This window comes from Nothobranchius furzeri, chromosome 12 (assembly GCF_043380555.1).
Source record: "Nothobranchius furzeri strain GRZ-AD chromosome 12, NfurGRZ-RIMD1, whole genome shotgun sequence".
Lineage (NCBI taxonomy): Eukaryota > Metazoa > Chordata > Actinopteri > Cyprinodontiformes > Nothobranchiidae > Nothobranchius > Nothobranchius furzeri.
In genome coordinates this window covers 42,329,921-42,338,447 of record NC_091752.1, presented here as the reverse complement: position 1 = coordinate 42,338,447, position 8,527 = coordinate 42,329,921, and the positions used below count along the sequence as shown (strand labels likewise).

Sequence of the window (8,527 nt, the reverse complement as noted above, 5' to 3'; positions counted from 1 at the left end):
AATGTGCTGCTTCTTTGTTTTTTTACATAGCCAGCCAGAAGAGCTCACAGCCTCAGTGTGTCTTGTGACACAAGGATCATGACTGAAATTCATCTTCCAGAAAGTCAGAGCAGCGTCCACACCCCTGACGATGTGAGGTGTCTGCTGTTGATTCCAGCTTCCACCTCAGTGACAGTGCAAGTTCAGTGAACTGTTCAAGGTAAAAAAATTAAAACATTTCAGAATTTTTAAGATATTAACAATTAAATAAGTATGTGATTACATCATGAAGGAGGCTACTGATTCTGGCCCTGTGACACTTGGCGGTGACGTGTGAGCTGATTCACCTGGTAAATAACTTTTACATTAAATATTTTGTTTTTGCTATCAAAAGTAAATTAACTAATAACCTGCATTATTGCAGGACACTCAGCAAAATATGGACTCTACACCAAGAGGCAGGCACACGTTAATAACTCTGTAAGAGCACATAAGGTGAGCAACACCACATATTGTACACTGTCCTGGATTTGTTTTCTTTCTGCATCTCATCATTAGCCTGGCTGATCACCTGATAACTCCTGTCATCTGGTTGTGACAACATGAGGATGTCCTCACACACCTGTAACCTATCAGCTCATCTGGCAGAATAGAGAGAGAAGAGACAACACCACATCTCCTGTTCCTGGAAAGCCTTCAGCCATCCTTCGATGACGGAGAACCTCCATCAGCTCTGTCTCCTGTCTGCCTACAATTATTATAATAAATATTGTGTTTGACAAGTTTTTAGTGCTGCCAAATATCTCATTTTGATTCCAGTTTTGATATTTTAATGGATATTTATAAATTACATTAATTGAATTATCGCATTGTCGCATGTTTAACTAGCTCTATTGTGATGAATTAAACTAGCACCTCACTGTTAAAAGCTCGTTTTAATTTCAAGCATGTTTAAGTATTTATGGACATGAACAAAAATAGGAAATATATCAATTGAGATTTATTTAATTAATATAACAAATAAGGGGGAAAGAGTCATTGAAAGGCACATTCTTCTGGAAGCTCCTGATCCTGACGACACCAGCAGAGGAGACCACCTGCAGACACCAGAGGACCTAGAACCGAGAGAGCAGCTGTTATTAGTAAATAAATAAAGAAATCAGGGCAGTTTTAGTGGGCTGAACACATTACAGAATAATTTTCTCATGGGATATTTTCATAACTTTATGCAGCAGACTGTAGCTTGAGCCCAGGGCTACCGTAGAGCTGCTATCCAGCACGTTTCAGTCGTTTTCCTGCTTTGACAGGTTAGATTAGCTGTTAAGCAGCTCAGCTGTTTGTTGCTGATTAAAACCAGGTGTGCTGAAGCAGATAAACCTCTAAAACATGCTGAATACTAGCTCTAGGGCCGTGGAGACAAACCCTGCAGCTAATCTGATGCTATGGCTAACGGCTACTTACATTCAGAGATGGTTCTGTTGGGTCGGTTCCTGTAGTTTCAGGCAACTCACAAGCTCAAAACAATAATAAGGCTCAGGTCCGCTTGTCTCCTCCAAATAGACTTGGTCCCTTTCTTCTCGAGTGTCTGTGTAAGGAGGGGGAGAAACATCCTTCACTTCTAATGACTGCTCAGAGTGAAGGGAGCTAGCATCGTCTAGTTAGCCGTCGTCTTCGTCACTGCTGCGGCTTCGCCCTCTCGGTCCTCCAGGCAACGCCTACTAATGTTGCAGTTTTTAAAATTTATACGTGGGTGGAGTAAGACTCTGAGGGGGGAGTGACAACTTCTTTAAGGACTACAATTTGAGTCGGCATTATGACAAGAAACACTCGGAAAAATACAAGAACTCATCTGATGCTGAGAGGGCACGGACATCCGAAGCTTTGCTAGCAAAGTTGCAAAAGCAGCAAGGCTGTTTTACTAAGCTTCAAACATCCAGGGATGCAGCAACCAGGACCAGCTTTGTGATATCCCACAAAATAGCTAAAAACAGCAAGCCGTTTTCGGAGGGAGAGTTTGTCAAAGAATGCATGGTGGACTCTGCCGCACTAATATGCCCTGAAAAAAAGGCGCATTTGAGCAAATCCCGCTGTCCAGGCGAACCGTGACCAGGAGGATCGAGGACATTGCGGGGAACCTGGAGCTTCAGCTGCAACGTGAAGTGGCAATTTTTGACTTTTTCTCATTAGACGAGAGCTGTGATGTGCGGGACACAGCCCAGCTGCTCGTATTTGTCCGGGGGATAACGGAGCTCACAGAGGAGCGGGCAGCAATGCGGTCGATGAAAGGGACAACGACAGGGAGTGATCTTTTTACAGAGGTAAATGCGTGCACGGACACTCTGGGATTGAAAGGGGAGAGACTGTCAGGTGTCACAACAGACGGTTGTCCAAATCTTACAGGGAAAAATGTGGGACTTTTGAAACGCATGCAAGATAAAGTGACAGAAATCGATGCAGATCAAAAATAGGTGTTTTTGCATTGAATTATACACCAACATGTGTTGTGCAAGTCAGTGCTAAAAATCAACCATGTTACTGATGTTGTTACTAAAATAATAAACTTCATCAGGGCACGAGCGATGAATCACAGACAGTTTGTCGCTCTTTTGGAGGACTCCACACAGCTATCAGATGGCTCAGCCTGGGGAAAGTGCTGAAGAGGGTTTGGGACTTGAAAGCAGAGATTCAGGATCTCTGCTGGATTTCTACTCTTCTCTTAAGGAGGAGAACTTTCCAAACCTGAGGAGACATGCTCAGAAGATGTTGGTTTTCTTCGGCTCTACCTATATTTGTGAACAAACATTTTCAATGATGAAGTTTACAAAATCCAGGTAAAGATCCTCTCTCACTGATGATCATTAGTCAGCTGTGCTTCGCATCTCCACCTCAGACATTCAACCTGACTTTGATGCACTCGTTAAAGCCCAGCAGAGATTTCTCTCACTGAATAAGAAAAAAATCGCTTAAAAACACAAAATAAGGTGTTTGGACCACAGATGAAGGCAACTAGCAGTGAACTGGGACACTTTTTGAAACCTCTTTCTCAAGATCACAGTTCAGTGATTTTATTTTACAGACAATACTGTGTGTCTGTAGAATGCTAAGAATCTCTTTCCAACAATATTTGAAATGTGTTTTGGAGTGAATGTGACTGAAACTGTTAACTAATAAAAGTCACAAATGTTTAACAAAAACCAAATGTGCACTTTGTTTACCATTGCCTTGGGACATTTGAATAAATCACATTTTTGTAAGCCAACCTCACTTTTTCCTTTCTGCTCATTTATAACATATAGTCTACTCTTACCAGCTTGAAAAAACAATGGTATTTACTGCTTTTTATAAAGAAATACCATTAATATTATGCATAATTGACTTCAGCCTTTTGGCCTGGCCCTCCACAATATTTTCTATTTCTCATGTGGCCCCAAGGAAAAAATAATTGCCCACCCCTGGTCTAGCCATTTGTGGGGACACAAGACGGGACCATGCTTTGTGGGAACCACCCTTTCTGAATGAAAAAAATCAAGAGAGATGCTAAAACCTCAGTGAATACAGAAGTTACTTCAAAATACCAATTGGACAAAGTAGAGTTCACAACCTGGTAAGAAACAGCTTTTTGGGGACCTGTCAGGTAATAAGTCATATGTGGGGACAAAACATACACACCTTTTAGTATTTCTAACATTATTAGTACCACAAAGTTTCAAGTAAAAAAAAACACTACAGGTTACTGCACTTAATGTATTTAATTACTTCTACTAAGTCTTCTGAAATATTTTCATTGTGTGTTAAAAAGAGATCCTTCCTGCCCTCAGCAGACACCATCTATAATTACTTAAAAACTTGGATTACAAGGGTTACATATTGTGCAATACCTGGATGTACCCTAGTATGTCTGTGTCCCTCATGCTACAAATTCTTGGAAGCCCAATTTTCTATTTTTATTTGTTGTTTTTAGTAGTTTGAAGGTTACAATAATAGCTTACTGCTTATCTGTATTTAACTGTACTTTAATTTTCCTTTCCTTAAAGTGTATGTGCTGCTGTAATGAGTGAATTTCCCCACTGTGGGATCAATAAAGTCTATTCTATTCTACACCATTTAATTATCCTTTGGAAATATTTAAAACTTAAATCTTTTCAGAAATTAAAAAAATGGGAAAAGGTTGTTTTTGCTTTATTTTTTTAACCAAATGACCAGCATCAGAAGGCATCCTGAAGAAATTACCTTTTATTTACAGGAATATTTATTTTGTGTCAAAAATATGCCATTAAAAAAGTCCTGTAAACAAAAAAGTAAACAATGTATGGCAACAGTGCCAAAATTGTTCTACAAAACCAGAATAGACTTAAAACCCAATGCAGAGTAAAAAAAATGATTAAACTTCAAAAATATATATTTCAGGACTGTTAAGCAATTGATTCTGAACACTTATTTTCAATTCATAGTGAAAACGTTTTCAAACTTTGTTTTTAAGGGCTGTTATGCGATTCTTCACATAGAACTTGATGGCAAGCCAATTTCTGTTCCTGAGTGCAACAGGTTCCTGTTTAATACAAGTGTTGATGAATGGCATCAAGTGCTTTTCGACAGCAAGGACCTCTGCTTCTTCCCAAGTCTTCCTCTTGCATGGCTGGCGACCTTTGAAACCAAAATTGATAAATATATGCTTTCATTTTATGTAAACATCAAATATATTATACATGAAACCAAATATTTTGAAATTAATTTACCTGGGCAATAATATACTTTGATGTAACTTTAAAATAAAAAAGTACAATCATGCCTAAATGAGGGTTTAAGACATCTAACATAGGGCGTTTACTTCAACTGATTTATACAGGTGCTGGCCAGTAAATTAGAATATCATCAAAAGGTTGAAAATATTTCAGTAATTCCATTCAAAACGTGAAACTTGTACATTATATTCATGCAATGCACACAGACCAATGTATTTCCGATGTCTATTACATTTAAATTTGATATTCATAAGTGACAACTAATGAAAACTCCAAATTTGGTATCTCAGAAAATTAGAATATTCTAAAGGCCAATGAAAAAATGTTTGTTTCTCTAATGTTGGCCAACTGAAAAGAATGAACATGAAAAGAATGTGCATGTATAGCACTCAATACTTAGTCGGGGCTCCTTTTGCCTCAATAACTGCAGTAATGCGGCGTGGCATGGACTCGATCAGTCTGTGGCACTGCTCAGGTGTTATGAGAGCCCAGGTTGCTCTGATAGTCGTCTTCAGCTCCTCTGCATTGTTGGGTCTAGCGTATTGCATCCTCCGCTTCACAATACCTTATAGATTTTCTATGGGGTTAAGGTCAGGCGAGTTTGCTGGCCAATCAAGGACAGGGATACCATGGTCCTTGAACCAGGTGCTGGTGGTTTTGGCACTGTGTGCAGGTGCCAAGTCCTGTTGAAAGGTGAAGTCTGCATCCCCATAAAGTTGGTCAGCAGCAGGAAGCATGAAGTGCTCTAAAACTTCCTGGTAGACGGCTGCATTGACCCTGGACCTCAGGAAACAGAGTGGGCCAACACCGGCAGATGACATGGCACCCCACACCATCACTGACGGTGGAAACTTTACACTGGACCTCATGCAACGTGGATTCTGTGCTTCTCCGCTCTTCCTCCAGACTCTGGGTCCTTGATTTCCAAAGGAAATGCAGAACTTGCTTTCATCAGAAAACATAACTTTGGACCACTCAGCATCAGTCCAGTCCTTTTTGTCCTTGGCCCAGGCGAGACGCTTCTTGCGCTGTTTCATGTTCAAGAGTGGCTTGACACACGGAATGCGACACCTGAATCCCATGTCTTTCATGAGTCTCCTCGTGGTGGTTCTTGAAGCGCTGACTCCAGCTGCAGTCCACTCTTTGTGGATCTCCCCCACATTTTTGAATGGGTTTGTCGTCACAATTCTCTGCAGGGTGCGGTTATCCCTAGAGCTTGTACACTTTTTTCTACCACATTTTTTCCGTCCCTTCGCCTGTCTGTTAATGTGCTTGGACACAGAGCTCTGCGAACAGCCAGCTTCTTTAGCAATCACCTTTTGTGTCTTGCCCTCCTTGTGCAAGGTGTCAATGATTGTCTTTTGGACAGCTGTTAAGTCAGAAGTCTTCCCCATGATTGTGGTGCCTTCAAAACAAGACTGAGGGACCTTTTAAAGGCCTTTGCAGGTGTTTTGAGTAAATCAGCTGATTAGAGTGGCAGCAGGTGTCTTCTATATTCAGCCTTTTCAGAATATTCTAATTTTTTGAGATACCAAATTTGGAGTTTTCATTAGTTGTCACTTATGAATATCAAATTTAAATGTAATGAACATTGGAAATACATTGGTCTGTGTGCATTGCATGAATATAATGTACAAGTTTCACGTTTTGAATGGAATTACTGAAATATTTTCAACCTTTTGATGATATTCTAATTTACTGGCCAGCACCTGTAGTCAAAATGAAAATTGTCACTTAACATGAATACCTGATTTTTAAATAATTTAGCTGAAAGAGCACATTTGGGATAAATAAAAACTAATCATAACCAGTGTTGGGAATAACGACATTTAAGTATAATGGCATTACTAACGGCATTCTTTTTTAGGAAACGGAATAATCTAATTACTTTTCCCACTGTTGCAATGCCGTTGCCGTTACTGGGGATGGAAGGTTGTGCGTTACGTGCTTGTCGAACGTTGAGCAATAGTGAGAGGCTTTCTGACCGCCACACCAGCTGCAGTCAGGGAGAGAGAGGTGTCTGTAACGCACTAGCAAACACAATGATTGGCCGGGTGGGCGGAGGCCCTCAGTGTTCTCACTGTCTCAGGCACTGCATGCTGCAGACATAACAGAGCAGTGATGGGAATAACGCCATTTAAAATAACCGCGTTACTAAAAAAATTATTTTTTCAGTAACGAGCAATCTAATTAATTACCGTATTATTTTATCAAAAGAAAATGCGTGCGTTAAGCAGCACGGTGTATTGAAGCTGTCATCAGCTGATCAGGAGCTAAAGAGGCAGATGTTTTCATCCAAGCGCATCACGGCCCATGAAGAATGAGGAAGATGAATAGTCTACAGCTGCAGGTGTGGATCTGCAGCCGTGCCCTTCTCGGATGTCCCGCTGTCATCCCGAAGGTATGCTCACCTGTTCACCGCTCAGACGTCCTGATCTTCTACCTTCCTAGATCATCCAACTGTAACCTGATCTTGTCTTTAGTCCCGCTGTAACACTGGTTGCATCAGTCTCAGACGTCATGGAGCTCAGGTGTTGGAACTACCTGTGTGTCTTCACCACCCAGCTTCAGCTCTTCTGTGTTCGGGTCTGACCCAAGTTAGTACATTTATGTCCTCCATCAGATTTGAGCCTCTTATATTGTCATTTTAAAGGATTTTATTTATTTATTTAACCATTACTATATTAACAGCAACAGAAATGCTACTAAAAACACACAATTATGTGAAGCTGGAAAATTAGGATACTGTGCAAAATTACATTTATTTCAGTAATTTAACTAGACTGAGAGACCATTTAAAGGCTCAGGAACCTTTACAAGTATTTATTGCAATTTAAAATTTTAGCTGATTGGGGTCTTGCTAAATATCACAAAGTGACCTTTTTTTTTTTTTTTTTTTTTTTTTTTTTTTAACGTGTCCTGTCTGGCTGTGAAGCAAGCAGAATTGATGTCTGAATGCTGGTAACAAGCCTTACAGTTTTACTCTCAGGTGGAGCATCAGAGCATCTGCTTTTAATGTCTCAGGTGGAGCATCAAAGAGTCTGCTTTTAATGTCGCACCTGATATTTAAAACTTTATTGTTATTGTTTTTGAATGCTTTGTAATTTCGACCAGACACGGAGACAGAGGTGAAAGAGAAAGGAAAAGAGAAAAGGTGGGGAGAGAGGGGGTTAGGTGGGGGGGGGATTCAACAAAAATAAACAATAATGAACAAGAGTCTGCTTCTAGACCTGCAAAATGAGACGAGAAAAAAGCAAAACATAACAAAAAAATGGGACACAACACCAATATAACAAAATCAAGCTATCACTGCGTCAACTTGATGAAGAAATATATAATCAATCATTGTTTAACTAAACAGTCACACGATAATATACCACAGTGCATTGAGTGCCCACCATAGTCTTAAGACATGTGTTGAACGTGCCCAAGCCCATACTTATGAGAGCACCATGTGAGCACCTGTGTGTGTACACGCGCTTGTTTATGTAAGGTTTATCTATAGGAGCGTCCAATAGAGAGTGTGAGGGACCACAGATCTGCCCCCCAAAGACGCGTAGGAGACGGGGGGGAGCTCCAAGTCCCAGAGATCCAGGCGCTGCCCCAGAACACAGGAACCCCAAGGAGCCCGCAACCAGAAAGGCCCCCGCCCCCCTCGAGAGGCACAGAGGATCGCCCCGGGGGGCCACAACCAGCAGCCGGCAGAGCCCCGGGAGATATCAGCGGCAAGTCCTCAGGCCTGCCCGCAGCCTCCCACCCCCTAGCCGGCCGAGTCCGGGACCCAGCGACCCGGGACCCAGGGGCGA

At 41.2% G+C, this 8,527-nt stretch overlaps 1 long non-coding RNA gene across 1 annotated transcript; it reads right to left on the bottom strand.

The window, feature by feature from the left end:
- Positions 1-959: 959 nt before the first annotated feature.
- Positions 960-1,683, bottom strand: LOC139062138 (uncharacterized). Its single transcript, XR_011515725.1, has 2 exons — positions 1,441-1,683; positions 960-1,094 (listed from the first exon to the last, which is right to left on the bottom strand). It is a non-coding gene; the product is annotated as an uncharacterized lncRNA (long non-coding RNA).
- Positions 1,684-8,527: the final 6,844 nt, after the last annotated feature.